General features: G+C 37.2%; 1 protein-coding gene across 3 annotated transcripts in view; it reads right to left on the bottom strand.

Annotated features, from left to right (window-relative positions):
* Window positions 1-21,736, bottom strand: part of TRPC4 (transient receptor potential cation channel subfamily C member 4) — a 223,799-nt gene that overhangs the window by 189,343 nt on the left and 12,720 nt on the right. Inside the window, exon 1 of one of the 3 annotated variants that reach the window (XM_087436167.1) lies at window positions 10,431-10,541. The exons of the other annotated variants lie outside the window; for them this stretch is intronic. The gene's annotated coding sequence lies outside the window, so the exon portion shown is untranslated. Of the gene's footprint in view, window positions 1-10,430; window positions 10,542-21,736 lie in introns of those variants that run through there. 3 annotated transcript variants of the gene reach the window in all.

Here is a 21,736-nt window from a genome sequence, read left to right as displayed (position 1 = left end):
AAAACAGCCAATCTCCCCTAAAAAAGACACATTATGTACAGAGAAACAAAGATACAAAGATACATTATGTACAAACAAACAAAGATATGAGATTTCTCATTGGAAACAATACTAGTGTGGGCCGGCCCTGTGGCTTGGTGGTTGAGTGCGCGCACTGCAATGCTGGTGGCCCGGGTTCGGATCCCGGGTGCGCATAGAGGCACCACTTCTCCATCCATCCTGAGGCCGAGTCCCACATACAGCAACTAGAAGGATGTGCAGCTATGACATACAACTATCTACTGGGGCTTTGGGGGGAAAAAATTAAATAAATAAAATCTTAAAAAAAAAAAAAAAAAAAAAAAAGAAACAATACTAGTGAGAAGACAGTGGAGCAACATGTCCAAAAAACAGAAAGAAAAAAATGTAAAACTAGAATTTTATACCTACCTAAAATATCTTTCCAAACAAAGGTTAACGAATCACAAAGGAATGAAATTAGAAATCAATAACAGGAGAAAATCTGGGAAATTCACGAATATATAGAAATTAAATTAAACACTCTTAAATAATCAATAGTTCAGAGAAGAAATCACAAGAGAAATTAGATAATGCTTTGAAAGGAACAAAAATGAAAGCACTATATACCAAAACTCAAGGGATGCAGCAAAAGCCATGCTTGGAGGGAAATTTATATTTGTAAATGCCTATCTAAAAAAGATCTTAAATAAGACCCTAACCTTACACCTTAAGAAACTAGAAAAATAAGACAACTAAACCAAAAGCAAACAGAAGGAAGGAAAATAAAGAATACAGTGGATATAAGTTAAATTGAGAACAGAAAAACAATAGGGAGAATCAACAAAACCAAAGTTGTTTCTTTGAAACAATCAGCATGATTGACAAATTACGTTGATTTAACTTGACTGACCAAGGGAAAAAGAGAGAAGATTCAAATTACGAAAATCAAGGAATGAAACAGAGACACTACTACTGACATTACAGAATTAAAAAGCATTAAAAGGGAACAGGTGTATGCGAATGGATTAGATAACCCAGATGAAGTGAAAAAATTCTTAGGTGGAAACAAACTACCAAAACTGACTCAAGAAGAAGTATCAAGTCTTCATAGACTTATACAAGTAAAGAGATTGAGTTAAATTAGTAAAAAAAAAAGAAAAGAAAACCTTTCACCAAGAAAAGCTCAGGCCCAGATGGGTTCGCTGGTAAATTCTACAAAAGATTTCAAGAAGAACTAACATCAATCCTTCACAGACTTTTCTATAAAAATAGAAGGAACACTTGCCAACTCATTCTATGAAGCCATTACCTTGATATCAAAACTAGACAAAGACATTACAAGAAAAAACTATAGAGTAATATCTCCTATGAATATAGATACAAAAATCATCAACAAAAATACCAGGAAACTGAATCTAGCAACTTAAAAAAAAATGATTATACACCCTGGCCTAGTAGGATTATTCTAGAAATTCAAGGTTGGTTCGACATATGAACAATCAAGCAATGTAACATAACAAATTAATAGAATAAAGGACAAAAACACCTGATCATCTCAATAGACATAGAAAAAGCATTTGACAAAATTCAATACCATTTCATGATAAAAACACTCAACAAACTAGGGACAAAAGGAGACTTCCTCAACCTCATAAAGGGCACCTATGAAAACCCATAGCTAACATTGTACTTAACTTACTAGAAAAATATTGAGCACTTTCCCTTAAGATCAGGAACAAGACAAAGATGTCCACTCTTGCCATTCTAGTCAACAGTATACTGGAGGTTTTAGTCAGAGCAATTAGGTAAAAAAAATAAATAAAACACATCCCTTAGGAAAGGAAGATGTAAAACTCTATCTGCAGATGACATAGTCTTGTATATAGAAAATCTTAAAGAGTCCACAAAAAAATTTATTACAGCTAACAAAAGAGGTCAGTAAGGTTCCTGGATACAACATTGATACATAAAAATCAATTCTTTTTCTATACAACAGCAACAAATAATTCAAAACGAAATGAGGAAAACAATTCCATTTATAATAGCATCAAAAAGAATAAAATACAGGGGCTGGCCCAATGGTGCAGTAGTTGAGTTTGGCACACTCCACTTTGGCGACCCAGGGTTCACAAGTTCAGATCCCAGGCTGGGACGTACACCACTCATCAAGCCATGCTGTGGTGGCATCATACATACAAAATAGAGGAAGATGGGCACAGATGTTAGCTCAGAGCCACTCTTCCTCAAGCAAAAAGGGGAAGATTGGCAACAGGTGTTAGCTCTGGGCCAATCTTCCTCACCAAAAAGAAAAAAAAAAGAATAAAATACTTAGGTACAAGTTTAACAAAGTAATGCAAGGTTTGTATGCTAAAAACCATGAAACATCACTGAAAAAAATTAAAGGAGATTGAAATAAATGGAATGACATTCTGTATTTCTAAATTGGAAGACTTAATGTTGTTAAAAATGGCATAATCTCCAAATGGATGTGTATATTTAACGTCATCCCTATCAGAATCCCCACTGACTTTTTTGACGAAATTGACAAGCTGATTGTCAAATTCATATGGAAATGCAAGGGATCCAGAACAGCCAAAACAATCTTGATAAAAAAGAACAAAGTTGGAGGACTCACACTATTTGATTTCTGTATTTACTACGAAACTACAGTCATCAAGACTGTGTGGTACTGGAATAATGATAGAATGTAGGTCATTGGAATAGAAAAGAGAGTCTAGAAATAAACCCATACATTTACAGTCAATCGATTTTTGACAAAGGTGTGGAGACAATTCAATGGAAAAAAATAGTCTTTTCAACTGGGATAACTAGATATCCCTATGCAAAAGTATGAAGTTGGGCCCTCACTTCATGCCATATAGAAATTTTATTCAAATGGATCAAAGATCTAAATGCTAAGAGCTAAAACTATAAAACTCTTAGAAGAAAACATAGGTGTGAATCCTCATGACCTTGGATTACAAGATCAGTTGCTGTCGTCTTCTCTCAGTGGCATCCTGCTGAGTCCCCACTGCTTCCTCCACCCTTGTGGCTTTCTTTTCAACTATTTTCTAATTTTAACAAAAACTGAGGTTGTGGTTTAAATTTTTTTCTTATTTTCTTTGTATTTTGTCTAAAAAGAGTAGGCTGACTATATGCCTCTATCTTTAAATAAGAAATCCCCACAAAGCGCTAAATATTTAGGTTACACTTGAATATCATTTTCTATAACTGAGCTTATAAATCATAATATATTGATATTTTTTATTTACTGGAATACTATTTATCTTCACGTTATGCTTGCATTTCTCTCATAAATTTAGTACATTTAGATGAAATGGATACTATTAATTTCAACTAGCAATCATGGTATAAGCTTGAATCTTTTAAAATTCAAAATACTCAAGTAAAGAGGAAGCTTCATTATTCAACTTTGTATTTGGACTTAAATATTTGCATGAACACATATTTAGCATAAAATCAATTATTGAACAAACTTTAAAAAAAAAAAGACACATTTGCCTAATAGCCATAACTCACAGAAATGCTCTTTTGAAGAAAGAAAGGGTTGTAAGTGAATAGGATATAAAATTGACATTAGAAAGTGAGCATGACTGAATCTTGGAAATCAGAACTACACTGCTTGAATAATCCAATGTGACTTAAAAAATTATATTGCCATTTCCCAGTAGGAAAAAGGAGTTCAGCACAGCAGAGCTGAGGGATATTTAATGATAAAGTCAATATATTTCACGTTTCTACCCAAGGTGTTATTCTTCAAAAATTCAGTTACACCTAGAAGATTTTAGAGACTTGGACAGTATCATCACTGATACTGCAATATGAGTCCACATTGCATAAATCTTAGCAGAAGTTTCACCTAAAAGATAAACATGATTCATATATTTTCTACATAGTTATCCGATTTTCAAAGATTCTGAGTACAATATTGACAAAACATTCAATTTTGTTACTCTGACCCATCCTTCCAAATTCTTACTGTTTCCTATCTTAAATTATATGTTGTTTTTGAATAGTTTGTCAGATGTACTCCAAAATGGTTTTGACTATTTTACGTTTTTATTTAAGAAAGGTTGCTACTTAATATATTAAAAAATCAAAACTTTGCCCATTGAGTTTGCATTTAAATATGAATTATGTTACTGATAGTGGGTCAAAAATGATCAAGTCAATTCAAGGAAATTATTTTTTACTACCTCTAAACCACAAACACTGTTACATTGAAATAGATTGTTTTCCTCATCAGTTCTTAGTTAAATTCTAAGATGTGCAAGAATGTCTTATCATATTTCTTGTGTTAAGTGTTTTTGCCTCTGAGCCCTGTCTTTGACATAGTTCCATTATAGGATATTTAGATAAGTACAAAATGACTGAAGATACAGATTTGTTTCTCTACCACATCTGGATCAGTCCTGGATAAATCCTATTCTCTGATTTTTTAATTGTATATCCTATATATTTGTTATTTCTGGAAAAACAAAACAAAACAAAAACTACATGGGAATGTTTGGCACTATGAAATCCATTTTCTAACAACAGTTATCTTCTCAAGGTTGTTAGTCAATACTTTTATTTGTTTCAGTCAGCTGATTTCCATTCTTTTGGGTGACTCTTATAAGCTTTTAATTTTCACTTATGACTCCTAAAAATTTCCACTCCTTCCTTCTCAGGAAGCAACCATGCTTTATGTTTCACTGTAAAATACGGCCTATGGCTGTCCCATATCCTTCATCCACAGCCATCTCTCTCCCTAGTATTAGAGGCTTCAAGGTGTTTCTCTCCATTAAATGCAAAATGCTTCACCTGTGCTCTTGTCCAAAATTTGTTACAACACTTACCCTTTCTTGCTCTCACATCTTTGCGATGGTGTGCAAACACCATGGGTTTCTTATTCTTGCACACTCTGTCCCACCTCTTTGCTCTACCTCTTATAGCTACTAGAATTCACTGAACAACTTGACATGACAGTGACAAGTAAAGCCAAAAAAAAACTGGAATATAACTTAAATGCTTGTAGCCGAGCTACTCTCAAGCTTATTTTTTAAATCAACGCACAAGATGAATGGCATTCATATGTGCAGCATATTCCTATGCACAATTCCCAGGACATTGATTTATATATTAGGAGTGATATTATTAGGGTAAATATGCTCTATTGTTTAATTATATCTTTTCCAAACACTGCTACTTTATATTTAATAATGAATCATTTGCACCAAACTTTACATTGATCACAGAGGAACACTATAACATGGAGATGGAGAACCATCGATCCAGACCAGGGGTTCTCAGTGTGTCATCAGCAGCATCAACATCACCTGGGAACTTGTTAGAGATGCAAATTTTCATGCTCTGCCCCAGACACACTGAACCAGAAACTCTGGGGCATAACCAAACAATCTGATATACCCTAAAGTTTGACAACCACTGATACATGCTAGACCAATTTTTTAAAGAAAATACAAAATTGCAAAGTCACAATGACAGAGTTAAAGTTGAGTCTCGGATATTTTTTTCTTAAGTGATCTTGGGTTACATAGCCTAGATAAATACTGTCTTGTACTTAGTAATTACTCAAATATTTGTCAGTTGAATGAAATAACTCGGATGATTTGGTACCTCATTTTTTTCTTGTAAACTAAAAATTTAGAATTTTTATCTCTGAAAAGAGAAAGTAGTAAAATGACTCAGTTGTATTCAATTTACCGTTTCTTTGCCCCGACACAAATCAATATGTAGACAATATCCACTTCTCTATGTGCCACATTTTAAGTATATCTTTATTCTTACAGACAGAGAAGCATTGAAGGGAAGTTAAGAATATACAAACCAAGGGCCGGCTCCGTGGCTTAGCGGTTAAGTGCGTGCGCTCTGATGCCGGCGGCCCGGGTTCGGATCCCGGGAGCGCCCCGAGGCACCACTTCTCCGTCCAACGTGAGGCCGAGTCCCACGTACAGCAACTAGAAGGATGTGAACCTATGACATACAACTATCTACTGGGGCTTTGGGGGGAAAAAACTGAATAAATAAAATCTTTAAAAAAAAAAAAAAAAAGAATATACAAACCAAGATTCGTATTCTCTTCATAATGAATTCATATTCAAGATTCATATTGCAAATACTTGCTGCAAGGCCTTGAGACGTAAGGTCCTGGTGCCCTTATCCATGATTATAATTATCAAAAATACTCTATTTACAGAAGAAGAAATAGAGGCTTAAATTCAATGAGGAACCTATCCAAGGTGACACAAATAGTGACAGAGCTGAGATGGATACCCTGGTAAGTGATATCATGCTCTTAGTCACTATCTGTTAAGATCTTACCAGAACTTATCTCAAAGCTGGCTCAAGAATTAAATAAGGTAATATGCAGAAATGTTTTGAATCTTTAACAACTAGTAGTATTAGTATTGTTATTACAACTGCTAGGCCAGTACCAAGAGAATTTCCAGGGATTTCCACCAACTGGATGTGTTGGTTCCCTATAGCTCTGCACACTCTCTCCTGGAGCTGTCATATGCTTTATTTTCCTCCACTCTCTCCCTTCAGAGAAGTCCTTGCTCCATTACAAAACAGACGGGAAGGATTAAAGCAGAGGCCATGAGTTCCTGGCCTCCAAAATTGTACTCTGATCACATCTCTCTCTCTTTAAAGCCCAAATAATATGGTTAGGGTCAAGGGCATTATTTGTTTTATAATGCAGGCATATACAGGATTAACTTGGACATCTAACCACTAGTGAGAAGGAGCGTGATTTCAATGAAAAGGTTATTAATCACTTGACTTAGAAACAACCCATGAGCTATAACTCAATTTTCATAATTCAGTTACAGTAATAAATTATTAGTTACGACCCTGCCACTTAGTGAGGAATTATCATCTTCCTGGCACTGCGATATATTGTTTTACATATCTTACCAACTGTACAGTCATGCATCGCTTAAGGATGGGGACACGTTCTGACAAATGCATCGTTAGGTAATTTCATCATTGTGTGAACATCCTAGAGTGTACTTACACAAACCTAGATGGTATAGTTTACTACACACCTAGGCTAGACGCTACTAATTGTATGGGTCCACTGTCGTATATGCGGTTCACCACTGACTGAAACTTCATCATGTGGCGCATGATTATACTGTTAGTTAGAGATTTTTATCCTCAGTTTATAGATGAGAAACCTGAGAATTAGAATATTAAGTAATTTATACAAGGTTACCTAGCTAGTGAAAGTGAGGGTCAAGATTCGAACTGGGGTCTATGTAACATCACATCTGAGGCTTTTAATCACTTCCTCCCAAACAACTGGGGTCGTGTAGCACAATTCAAACGACAGATATTGTGAAAGTGTGTCATCATGCTATTATTTTTCTCAAATGCTGTTAACCATAATATTCCATCAACCAGAGTATTCCATCTGCCTAGGGTAATTTACTGTAAGAACAATCAGATTTGAGTCTGAAATGTGATCTTTTTATTAGTCAGATCATCAATAATTAATTTTCAGACATAAATTTTTCCTTAAGCAGAATTTTTGCAAGCAGAAAATAATATGTATTTTTTTGTGTTTTGATGTTTTTGTTTTACTCTACAATTTTCATGACAGGTTATGTCAGTGAAAATGCCAGAAAGATAAATAAAATAAAATAGAGGTTGATTCCTGAAGAAATCACATCAATTATTTAATTCTGCTTTTTCATTGTCACTGCTGTTAAGTACCTTGTACTACAGGAAAAAATATTTCTAGCTATTTCAGACAAAAGGCCTTAAAAAGGCAATAGTGCAAATGAAGATTATTAAAAATGAGAAATCTTTAATGCAAGTATTATTCAAAGAAGACATCAGAAGTTTTATTTTAAAATATTTAGGTGTTTCCTCAAAAAATTAAAAATAGAACTACCTATGATCTAGCAATCCCACTTCTGGGTATATACCCAAAAGAAATGAAAAGGAGATATTGAACAGAGATCTGTACTCCCATGTTTAGTGCAGCATTACTCACAGTAGCCAAGATATAGAAACAACCTAAGTGTCTGTCAATGGATGAATGGATAAAGAAGATGTGGTGTATATATACATATATATATAAATATATAGATATATATATAAATATGTATGCCTTATGTTATATATATATGTATAGTCATGTGTCACTTAACACAGGGGTATGTTCCAAGAAATGTGTCGTTAGGCAACTTACATGTACTTACACAAACCTAGATGGTATAGCCTACTATAGACCTAAGCTATATGGTACTAATCTATGGGATCCCCATTGCATATGTGGTCTGTCATTGACCAAGACACCATCATGCTATGCATGACTGTATACATATAATGGAATATTATTCAGCCATGAGAAAGAAGGAAATCCCGCCATTTGAGACAACATGGATGAACCTTGAGGGCATTATGCTAAGTGAAATAAGCCAGACAGAGAGTGACAAATACTGTATGGTCTCACTTATATGTGGAATCTAAAACTGAGTCAAACTCATAGAAAACTGGTTGCCAGGGGCTGGGGATGGGGGTGGGGAAAAATAGGGAGAGGTTGGTAAAAGGGTACAAACTTTCAGCTGTAAGAGGAATAAGATCTGAGGATCTAATGTATAACACAGTGAATATAGTTGATAAAACTATATTGTATAATTGAAATTTGCTAAGAGAGTAGAACTTAAATGTTTTCACCAAATAAATAAATATGTATGGTGTTAGATGTGTTAATTAACTAGATGGGAGGAATCCTTTCACAAGGTATACATATATCAAATGTACCACAATGTACATTTTAAATATCTTATAATTCTATTTGCCTTAAATTTCTACTTTATACTTCAATAAAGCTGAAAAAATATTTAGACAGTTCCAAGTATGAATTTTATTGGTATATGAAAGTTAATAATTGCAAGCATAAACTTTGTAGGAAAAATATTTTATGTGATTCTTTAGACACTTTTCTACTGATGTCCTCCTATGAATGATAAGGACCTAGTTTACTTATACCATCTCTTCTCATCCTTCTTCTTCCCTCTAATGCTCATAATTATTTTAGTATTAGGTTAAATCATATGAAGTTGTCATTTTTGTAAAAAAACGATCATATACAGTTTCATATGATCCAAACTATTGTATATTTTAGGATATTATTAGTTAAATAATATTCATAAATTTATATTTAGTGTTCTGTTCTTATTTTAACTTCCACCTCCTGACTTCAGTGCGCTATAAATTTACTTATATATTTTCAACTTTATAACATTTCCAGTAGGTTCTCTCACCAAAGTGGGCCTTCTGTCTTTATCTAAAGTTTGATTCTACAGTTGGAAACCAATAAGATTCCTTTGCATTATAATAACCATATGAATATTGATCACTACAGAGTCAAGTATTGGGCTGGAAAACTATTTCCTTCTCTACAAATTCAGAGTCACTCCTAATGGAAATTTTGCTACTCAAGTAATTAATTTAGCTTGAATGTGGAATTCAAGACAGACCCACCTAATACTATACACTAAAAAAGCAAAAATTTTCTATCAGTGGTTAGAAGTGATGCATTGTAAATACTTTTGAAATAATACAGAATAAAATAAAAAATAGCTGAAAGTGTGCTTAATTATATATAATAACAGGTAATTTACAGTGGATCATAATAAGTGTGCATTTAATCAAGAATATGCAAGAAAAATTTTTACCTTGTGCTAAACATATATGTCAACAGAAATAGGAATAGCCTAGGAGTGAGTCAATAGATAGGGAAAGGATGATTGTGATACCCATCACTATAACTAGAAGCAAGTGATGAAGGCAATAAACTGGTTTACTTTGCTGTGAGAATTTGGGCAAATCACTTGCTTCCTGTGTGCCTTATTTTTCCCTTTTAAAAAATAAAGGTGGTGTAGGGGGGAAGTCAAGATGGCGGCGTAGGCAGACTCTGAACTCACTTCCTCCCGTGGACACAGCCAATTTACAACTACTCGTGGAAAAATTGCCCCTGAGATGGAACTGAAAACTGGATAAGAGGAACTCCTGCGCCAACGGACAATCCTGATTGAGGTGGAAGAGGCAGAAACTCCCTTCTGGAGAGGAAAAACGCAGCCTTCACAAGCCGCCAGCTTCACGGCCTCCAGGGAGCAGCCCACAGGTGCGCAGCCTCCTTGGAGGAGCGGGGCCCTGAACCGGGGAGCGCCCCCGCTGTGGGCATTTTGTGGACCTAGCAAAATCGAGATGAGTGGCAGAATATCTGACTTTGCCTGCTACTAAAACATTGGGGAGTACCCCCAGAAAAGCTGGCTCACAAAGAAACTAAAACCCACTCTTGAGGGGCCCGCGCGCAAACTCACCCGTTTCAGAAAGCATCCTAAAATCACCAGAAAGAAAGGTGCACAGTGCTGGGGTGACAAGAGACTCACCTACTGGGCCCTGGGTGCATTTCGGTGGGAGGCGAGACCTCTCCAGGGACTGGGACAGTGGCGGCGGCCATTGTTGTGGCCTGGTGTGGGCGTGCTGACACAGACGCCACTGGAGTTCTCCCTGAGGCCAGCTAGCCCAGGTCTGCCCCACCCCCACCCACTAGAGCACCGATTTAATCCAGCTCAGCCAGGGCAGGCAGCACACCCTAGAGACTGGCCCCACCCAACAACTAGCCCTCAGGCAACGTGTGGGCCTGCATAGATTGGTGACTGGATTCTCTGCAGCCTGGCAACTGAGCTGACTTTAGCGGGGCAGGGCTAGCACAAGGAGCGGGTGGAGAGTGTGGGGCGGTGGCGGAGTGTGTGGGGCTCCCGCCATGGAGAGACTGGGTCCGAATCGGGAGGTGGGGGCACGCACACGGGGCAGGACTGTGTTGACTGTGTGTGTGGACCTGTGGGTGGCAGGGCTTGTCAGCTGCAGAAGACTTGTGCTTCTCAAAGACCCACATAGGGCATTTGCCCCACCTTCCAAAGCCTGAAACAATTGAGTGCTCTTGTGCCTGAGGCCAGCCCCACGCAGCTGCAATCCTCAGAGAGCTGACAAGAGACCTAAAGCCTGGAGGCTTATAGCAATTGTAAGGCCCTGAGCCTAACAACCTGCCATGCTGGGGGCCTACTCACTTAAAAGAAATACTGCAACACAAATTTGGTATTAGAACTTGCAGCCAACTGTGCTGGGGCTCCCCACACCTGATGAAGAGACTGAAGGGCCCACAACAACTACAAGCAGCTGAGCATTACAACAGCTGGTCAGGAGCATAACTCGGCCTCCCTGGGCAGCTACAGGGAGAGCAAAGAGGCCACAACAAAAGGACACACGTAGCCCACATAGGGGTCACCCCTGGAACATTGAGAACTGAAGGAAGCACACTGCTGGCCTCCTAAGCCATCACTTACATAAGGTCACCTATCCAAGAGCAGGAGACGTAGCTGACCTACCTAATACGTAGACACAAGCACAGGGAAAGAGGCAAAATGAGGAGGCAAAGGAATACATTCCAAGTAAGGGAACAGGACAAAACCCCATAAAAGGAACTAAGTGAAACAGAAATGAGCAACCTACCCGACAGAGAGTTCAAACTAAGAGTGTTAAGGATGCTCACTGATCTGGGGAGAAGAATAGATGAACTCAGTGAGAATGCCAACAAAGAAATGGAAGATATGAAAAAGAACCAATCAGAAATGAAGAATACAATACTGGAAATGAAAAATTCACTAAAGGGACTCAAAAGTAGAGTAGAGGATACAGAAGAACGGATCTGCGAGCTGGACGAAAGACTAGAAGAAATTACCCAAGCTGAACAGGTAGAAGAGAAAAGAATTAAAAAGAGTGGGGACAGTCTAAGGGACCTCTGGGACAACATCAAGCACACTAACATCTGTGTTATAGGTCTCCCAGAAGGAGAAGAGCGAGACAAAGGGGAAGAGAATCTATTTCAAGAAATAATAGATGAAAACTTCCCTAACCTAAGAAAGGAAACAGACATCCAGGTACAGGAAGCACAGAGAGCCCCAAACAAGATAAACCCAAAGAGGCCCACACCAAGATACATCATAATCAAAATGTCCAGAATTAAAGATAAAGAGAGAATCCTAAAAGCCGCAAGAGAATGTCAAGTTACATACAAAGGAAACCCCATAAGGCTATCAGCTGACTTCTCAGCAGAAACCTTACAGGCTAGAAGAGAATAGCATGATATATATAAAGTGCTAAAAGGAAAAAACTTACAGCCAAGAATACTCTACCCAGCAAGGTTATCATTCAAAATGGAAGGAGAGATCAAAAATTTCCCAGACAAGCAAAAATTAAAGGAGTTTGTCACCAAGAAACCAGTGCTACAAGAAATGTTAAAGGGACTGATTTAAGGGGAAAAGAGAAGACCACAAATAGGAAAAATTATCTATTTCCATGATAAGAACGTAATGGATACAAATGCACAAAAAAGAGGTTAGATATGATATCAAAAACATAAAAGGAGGGAGGAGGGGAGTTAAAGAGTAGAGCTTTCAGACAGAGGTCAAACTAAAGAGATCATCAATTCTGTATAGAAGAAGAAAGGAACAGAGAAGGACTACTAAAACACTGAGGAAAAAAAAGCTAAAAAATGGCAGTAAGTACATACCTATCAATAGCTACTTTAAACGTCAATGGACTAAATGCTCCAATTAAAAGGCATAGGGTGGCTGATTGGATAAAAAAACAAGACCCATATATATGCTGCATACAAGAGACACACTTCAGACCTAAAGACACTCACAAACTGAAAGTGAAGGGATGGAAAAAGATACACCACGCAAATGGCAATGAAAAGAAAGCTGGGGTAGCAGTACTCATATGAGACAAAATAGACTTTAAAACAAAAACTGTAAAAATAGACAAAGAAGGGCATTACATAATGATCAAGGGAACAATCCAACAAGAGGATATAACACTTGTAAATATCTACGCACCTAATGTAGGTGCACCTAAATATATAAAGCAATTATTAACAGACAAAAAAACTGAAATAGACAGTAACACTATAATAGTAGGGGACTTGAACACTCCACTTACACCAATGGATAGATCATCCAAACAGAAGATCAATAAGGAAACATTGGCCTTAAACAACACACTAGAACAGATGGACCTAGTAGATGCATACAGAGCATTCCATCCAAAAACCGAAGAATACACGTTCTTTTCAAATGCACATGGAACATTCTCCAGGATTGATCACATATTACGCCACAAAACAAGTCTCCATAAATTTAAGAAGATTGAAATAATACCAAGCATCTTTTCTGACCACAACAGTATGAAACTAGAAATCAGCTATAGGAAGAAAATCAGAAAAGCCACAAACACGTGGAGATTAAACAAAATGCTAGTGAACAATGACTGGGTCAACGAAGAAATCAAAGAAGAAATCAAAAAATACCTGGAGACAAATGAAAATACAACATGCCAGAATTTACGGGATACAGCAAAAGCGGTTCTAAGAGGGAAGTTTATAGCAATACAGGCCTATCTCAACAAACAAGAAAAATCTCAAATAAATAATCTAACAATGCACCTAAAGGAACTGGAAAAAGAGGAACAAACAAAGCCCAAAATCAGTAGAAGAAGGGAAATAATAAAAATCAGAGCAGAAATAAATGAAATAGAGACCAAAAAAAAAATAGAAAAAATTAATAAAACCAAGAGCTGGTTGTTTGAAAAGATCAACAAAATTGACAAATCTTTAGCTAGACTCACCAAGAAAAAAGACAGAAGGCACAAATAAGTAAAATCAGAAATGAAAGAGGAGAGGTTACAACAGACACCTCAGAAATACATAGGATTATAAGAGAATACTATGAAAAGCTATATGCCAACAAATTCGACAATCTGGAAGAAATGGATAAATTCTTAGAATCGTACAACCTTCCAAAACTGGATCAAGAAGAAGTAGAGAATTTGAATAGACCAAGCACCAGTAAGGAGATCGAAACAGTAATCAAAAACCTCCCCAAAAATAAAAGTCCAGGACCAGACAGCTTCCCTGGTGAATTCTACCAAACATTCAAAGAAGACTTAATACCTATCCTTCTCAAACTCTTCCAAAAAATTGAGGAGGTGGGGAAGCTCCCTAACTCATTCTACGAAGCCAACATTACCCTGATACCAAAACCAGACAAGGACAACACAAAAAAAAGAAAATTACAGGCCAATATCACTGATGAACATCGACGCAAAAATCCTCAACAAAATACTAGCAAATCGCATACAACAATACATTAAAAAGATTATACACCATGATCAAGTGGGATTTATTCCAGGGATGCAAGGATGGTTTAACATTCGCAAATCAATCAACGTGATACACCACATTAATGAAATGAAGAATAAATATCACATGATCATCTCAATAGATGCAGACAAAGCATATGACAAGATACAGCATCCATTTATGATAAAAACTCTGAATAAAATGGGTATAGAAGGAAAGTACCTCAACATAATAAAGGCCATATATGACAAACCCACAGCTAATAACATGCTCAACGGTGAAAAACTGAAAGCTATCCCTCTAAGAACAGGAACCAGACAAGGATGCCCACTGTCACCACTCCTATTTAACATAGTACTGGAAGTCCTAGCCAGAGCAATCAGGCAATAAAAAGAAATAAAAGGGATCCAAATTGGAAAGAAAGAAGTGAAACTCTCACTATTTGCAGATGACATGATTTTATATATAGAAAACCCTAAAGAATCCACCAGAAAACTTTTAGAAGTAATAAACGAAAATGGTAAAGTTGCAGGATACAAAATCAACATACAAAAATCAGTTGCATTTCTGTACACTAACAATGAAGTAGCAGAAAGAGAAATTAAGAATACCATCCCATTTACAATTGCAACAAAAAGAATAAAATACCTACGAATAAACTTAACCAAAGAGGTGAAGGATCTGTACACCGAAAACTATAAAACATTGTTGAAAGAAATTGAAGAAGACACAAAGAAATGGAAAGATATTCCGTGCTCTTGGATTGGAAGAATTAACATAGTTAAGATGTCCATACTTCCTAAAGCCATCTATAGATTCAATGCAATCCCTATCAAAGTTCCAACAACATTTTTCACAGAAATAGAGCAAAGTATCCTAAAATTTATATGGAACAACAAAAGACCCCGAATAGCTAAAGGAACCCTGAGAAAAAAGAACAAAGCTGGAGGTATCACACTCCCTGATTTCAAAATATACTACAAAGCTATAGTAACCAAAACAGCATGGTACTGGCACAAAAACAGACACACAGATCAATGGAATAGAATCGAAAGCCTAGAAATAAACCCACACAAGCTAATCTTTGACAAAGGAGTCAAGAACATACAATGGGGAAAAGAAAGTCTCTTCAACAAATGGTGTTGGGAAAACTGGATAGCCACATGCAAAAAAATGAAAGTAGACCCTTACCTTACACCATACACAAAAATTAACTACAAATGGATTAAAGACTTGAATGTAAGACCTGAAACTATGAAACTTCTAGAAGAAAACATAGGCAGTATGCTCTTTGACATTGGTCTTAGCAACATATTTTCAAGCACCATGTCTGACCGGTCAAGAGAAACAACAGAAAAAATAAACAAATGGGACTACATCAAACTAAAAAGCTTCTGCACAGCAAAGGAAACCATCAACAAAACGAAAAGACAACCTAACAATTGGGAGAAGATATTTGCAAACCATACTTCTGATAAGGGCTTAATCTTCAAAATATATAAAGAACTTATGCATCTCAACAACAAAAAAACTAACAACCCAATTAAAAAATGGGCAAAAGACCTGAACAGATATTTCTCTAAAGGAGATATACAGATGGCCAACAGACACATGAAAAGATGTTCAAAATCATTAAGTATCAGGGAAATGCAAATCAAAAGTACAATGAGATATCACCTCACGCCCGTCAGAATGGCGATAATTAACAAGACAGGAAACAACATGTGTTGGAGAGTATGTGGAGAGAAGGGAACTCTCATACACTGCTGGTGGGTGTGCAAACTGGTGCAGCCCCTATGGAAAACAGTATGGAGATTCCTCAAAAAATCAAGGATAGAACTACCATATGATCCAGCTATTCCACTGCTGGGTATTTATCCAAAGAACTTGAAAACACCAATGCGTAAAGATACATGCACCCCTGTGTTCATTGCAGCGTTATTCACAATAGCCAAAACTTGGAAGCAACCTAAGTGCCCATCAAGGGACGAATGGATAAAGAAGATGTGGTATATATACACAATGGAATGCTACTCAGCCATAAGAAACGATGAAATCCAGCCATTTGTGACAACATGGATGGACATTGAGGGTATTATGCAAAGTGAAATAAGTCAGAGGGAGAAGGTCAAATACCGTGTGATCTTCCTCATTAAGTAGTAGATAATAACAACAACAAACAAACACATAGAGACAGAGATTGGATTGGTGGTTACCAAAGGGGAAGGGGGGAGGGAGGAGGGCAAAAGGGATAATTCGGCACATGTGTGTGGTGATAGGTTGTAATTAGTATTTGGGTGGTGAACATGATGTAATCTATGCAGAAATAGAAGTATAATGATGTACACCTGAAATTTATACAATGTTATAAACCAATGTTACTGCAATAAACAAAAAATTAAATAAATAAATAAATAAATAAATAAAAAAGAGGCAGACCTTGGGGGCTGGCCCCATGGCTTAGCGGTTAAGTGCGCGCACTCCGCTACTGGCGGCCCGGGTTCGGATCCTGGTGCGCACCGACGCACCACTTGCCCGGCCATGCTGAGGCGACATCCCACATACAGCAACTGGAAGGATGTGCAACTATGACATACAACTATCTGCCGGGGCTTTGGGGAGAAAAAGGCGGGGGAAAAAAAAGGAGGAGGATTGGCAATAGATGTTAGCTCAGGGCCGGTCTTCCTCAGCAAAAAAAAAAAAAAGAAGAAGAAGCAGACCTTGGACCAATCATGTTTAAAATATACTTGAAAAGGGAAAGAAAGATAAAGACTTGGTGATTCTTCCTGAAATTGACATTGATAAACAAGAATAAGAACCGAAAACCACTATCATAGCACCTTAAGCTTCCTATAATCTTAGCTGATTGAAGTCTCAGCATCATTAAAAGCCAGCTAGCTACTTAGTATGATAATTGTGTACCTGAAGGATTGCAATGTGACTGTAAGCTCCAATGCAGTAGCACAAAGCAAGAGACTAGAAGAATATTTGAAGAACATTATATTAGTTGTGTGGCTCTTCACAAAACACTCAAGAAAACTGAAGTCAGTAGGGTTGAAGTCTCAGCTACTTAATGGCTCAAAGAGGATTTCAGTCCTGAGGATTTGCAATTATGTAGTTACAGAATTATGTCTTGAAATTGATGTTTGTAAAAAAAAAATATGTACAGCATAATTCTTCCTGACCATCAAAAAACTTTAATAGAAAAAGCTTTAATATACAAACTGCAATCACAGCAGCGTCCATGGAACATCATGGCAGATAGAGATGGCAGACAGGGAGGGTGGACAGAGACAGGAATACATGAAGGGTATCCTTTGTCCTCACCGTTCTTGTTGCCTGTAAGAGCACATGGTCTTAGCACAGGGCACATCAAGGCAGACAGAGGTGGACGGCCCCTGAGTCGCCACTGAGAAGACCAGAAGCAGAGCACAGTAGGCCCCTCCAATATTACATGCCCCATCCCATCATCTGGGGAAATACAGATCCAGTTAGGAGAGGATTTAAAGGTTATTGAAATCATTATCCAAGAAAGTCTTTAAGCAGATGAGGGAGGTCTGTGAGAAGGTGCTCTTGGTCATTAGTACTAACAAGAGAAAAGTGGCATGATGGATTTCTGGCAAATCTATACAGTGTGTGGAGAAGAAAGAAAGTATTCAGGTCAGGAAAAATTATGGACTAAAGCACTTGCTTTTTACAGGTCAATGGAATAGAAATTAGATGATTCTCTAGGTTAGGTTTGAGAGACCCCTAACATCTGCTCTTTCCTAAAGGACTGTCCTGAGTATAAGTTATAGCCCCGAAGTACTCCAGATGGCACCCCAAAATTTTTGGAAAGACTGATTACTTCATTCCAGAGCTATCAAGAGATTGGCTGAAGTCCCATCACAACCCATTGCAAGGCCTTAGATTCCCACAGTTAGATGAAATCTATGGGTTTCCTGGGTAGGAAACTGGGTGTGTAGCTATGGAGGCCCAGGTCCTTGATAGGAAGGTAGCTCAAGAAGGAAGTGAGATCCTGGATCACTATGCCTTCCAGCTTGTTTATGTTGTTGTCTCAACTGATATGAAAACTGTGTTTCATCCACGCAGTGGAATACTACTAAGAAATAACAAGGAACAAGCTACTGATACACAAACAACTTGGATGAATGTCAAGGTTGAGGTGAATCTCAAGACTAGCCAAGATGTTGCACTGGAAGAGAAGTCTGGCTTTAGGTTGGGTTCTCCCAAAGCTCAGAGATGGTGTACCTGCTATTGACCATGAGATGAACTCCTTTCCATGGTGGTAGACGTAGTGTTGAGGACCGTGGCCACAACCACGGCATTAGATTTTGGGCTGAGGGGTAGGTTAGGAATGTCAGCCCAAGCAACAAATGTGGATGTCCCTTCTGACACACAACCAACCAGCAGTGAGTCTAGAACTGAATCTAACTCCTCACTATCTTCTGAGGAAACTTAAATGATCCTTCACTCAGGCAATCCACTGGTGCCTCATTGTACTTCAAGCCAATATTAAACTGGAAGGGGTAAAACTTAGATTCTCCAGCCCCTGAAGGTTCAGCAATATGTCAGCCTGGAGCAGAGCACATGCTGTGTTTGAATCCAATCATGGTCAAGTCTGTATTGGGAAGACAGTATTCCCTTCATCCACTCCTGCATCTCTTTTGCACAGATTAAAACTACAATGCATTAAAAAAAGACAAATAATGCACATCTTAGGGTAAACAAGGTCTGATTTGGATCAGGTAAAAACAGCTAGCAGATATATTAATCACCTGCTGGCATGATACTGATGATAAAATCACAGATGATGTCTCATAGGCAAGTTTGGATAATGTCTTAGATATGATCTGGTGTAATACAGTGTTGGGCACATCTGCAGAGTATTTTTAAGGAAATATATCAGGCCTTAGGCAATTTTAGCAATAACAATTATAACTGTAACACCAACAGCAGTGAGCGATAGTACTTTCCCATCCTTTTTTATAATGAACTTTGAATGGGAGAAGAAGATTGCCCAGAAAACCACAGGCCTGAAAAAAATCTCACCTCAGTGACGAAGAGGTCAAATTGCTACTGCATTATATTGCCTCTACTCTTTGTTCAGTTAATAGTGTGTTTGCTATTCAATATGAAAGAGCTATTAGTTGGAACTTAATTACAATTGATTTGTGCCACATTAATATGGTTTTATTTAGAATTTATTATTTTATACAAAATAGCTTTACAATGGTTGTTTAGTTTCTAATGTCAAAGACTTGGTAATTTTGCAAGAATAATGTTACTTCTGCACTAATAAAAAGAAATCAGGTTGGGGGCTGGCCCAGTGGTGTAGAGGTTAAGTTCACGCATTCCGCTTCAGCAGCCAGAGGGGTTCGCTGCTTCAGATCCTGGACGCGGACCTACTCACCGCTCATCAAGCCATGCTGAGGAAGCGTTCCACATAGAAGAGCTACAACTCTACAACTATGATGTACAACTATGTACTGGGGCTTTGGGGAGAGAAAAAAAAAAAGAAAAAGAGGAAGATTGGCAACAGATGTTAGCACAGGGCCAATCTTCCTCAAAAAAAAAAAAAAAGAAAGAAAAGAAATCAGGTTAAAGATTCCAAAATGCCTTTGCGATTGCTATATTCATCTCTCTGTGGGTATAATTGTGTATCCATACTGTACTATATGAGTCTAATTTCTTTCTTTTAAACACTTGGACTAAATTTTTCAGCATTAAATTCAAAATATAAAAGAAGAAGTACTTATGCTTCTGAGTAGAATGGCATGTAGTGGACTAACATTGCTTCTGATAACATTTAGAAAAGCTCAGTAAATATAAACAATAAGCAAACAAACAAACCTCTTGTCTAAAGAAGAGCTGCAGAGCTAACTAGGACTTGAGGAGCCAAGATCTCAGAGAGACAGAATCATAGAGAGATGAACTGACCTTCTACAAACCATGTTTCCTCTCAAGGCGTTTACCAAGGTAACCAAATGCAAGATTCTCATGTCCTGCTAAGAAGGGAGGCAGATGGAAGTGAGTCTTACACTCAGCAGGTCTTCTCTCAAGGCATTTGTTAAAATCTGAAGGTTTGCAGGAAAATAAGTAAGACTCTTATCAGAAAGCTGCTGAAAATTAAAGAAGAATATTCATCAATCTCACAAAAATGCAGAAACAAAATTCATTATTCAGGAACATTCAAGGAGAAGTGGTCGTATTAAATAGCCAAGGTTCACAGAGCCTGGGGTCCTATAACATGTTAACAGGGTTACAGGAGTTCATAGAGCCTTGCTAAGCCTGAAAATTAGCCCCTCATTAGCTCAGTTTGTGATTGGATTAAGATGTCTACTTCCATCCTATCTGCCTGCCAGAAGATAGGGGTATCCTCTCTGAGAGAGGGTGGCAAAGCTTTTACAATTTTTAGTACACATATGTCATCTTTAAATAAAAAATTGTGATACATTCCAAGAAAAAAATTCAGAAAAACAGACCAACACATAACCTTGCTATTGGGGTTATCAGCCTCAGGCTTTAAACTAAATGAGTTAATCAACGATATGCAGAAATTAGATAGAAAAATGCAAAATTTTATGAGGGATCTAAAATCTATAAAAAAGAATTAAAATACTGAAGGTGAAAAATGTAATAATTGAAATTAACAACTTAATAAATGAGTTTAACAGCAAATAGGACATGGTAAAAAAAAAAAAAGAGGATTCATGAATGGCAATATAAGGTTATAGAAAATATCCAGATTACAGCACAGAGAGCAAAAGTGGATGGTAAATACGTTAAAAGAAGAATTAAAAGAATACTAGAAATATAGCACAGAATAAAAAGGTAAAATTGTGTAATTGGAGGCCTTAACGGGGAAAGAAAGGAAGGTGCAAAACCATATCTGAAGAGATAACGACCGAGAATTCCCAAAAGTGATGAAAGATATCAATCCATATTTAAGAAATGCTCCAAATGTTAAGCAGTGAAACTCCAAAGAGATCACCTAGGTACATTACTGTAAAACTCCTAAAAACAAAGACTAAGAGAAAACATGAAAACAACCAAAAATAAAGAACACATTGCCCTCAAAGGAGCAACAATCAGACTAATGGCTGACTTCTCGAAAGAAATGATGGAAGTCAAAAGTCAATTTAGTGGCATATTTAAAGTACAGTCACGTATTGCTTAATGATGGGGATATGTTCTGAGAAATTCATCATTAGGCAATTTTGTTGCTGTGTGAACATCATTGAATGTACTGAAAGGGAACAAAATTTGCTACCTCAGAATGTCTCTTTAACATGAGGATTATTTTAGGCTGATTATTTTTAAGAAACAAAAGATTCAAAAAGTTTTTCTTGTTACTCCCCTTTGCTTCAAAGAATTTGGATAAAAATACTTGTCTCAGGAAGAGAACTATCACCTTAGCATAACATGAACTAGGTGGTAGACAGGGAGGAATCTAGAAAAGCCTGTTGGTTGGGCTCCCCTCTGTATTCTTCT

Source organism: Ceratotherium simum, chromosome 10 (assembly GCF_057802395.1).
Source record: "Ceratotherium simum simum isolate JZ-2026a chromosome 10, ASM5780239v1, whole genome shotgun sequence".
Taxonomy (NCBI): domain Eukaryota; kingdom Metazoa; phylum Chordata; class Mammalia; order Perissodactyla; family Rhinocerotidae; genus Ceratotherium; species Ceratotherium simum.
This window is presented reverse-complemented; position numbering and strand designations above follow the sequence as displayed.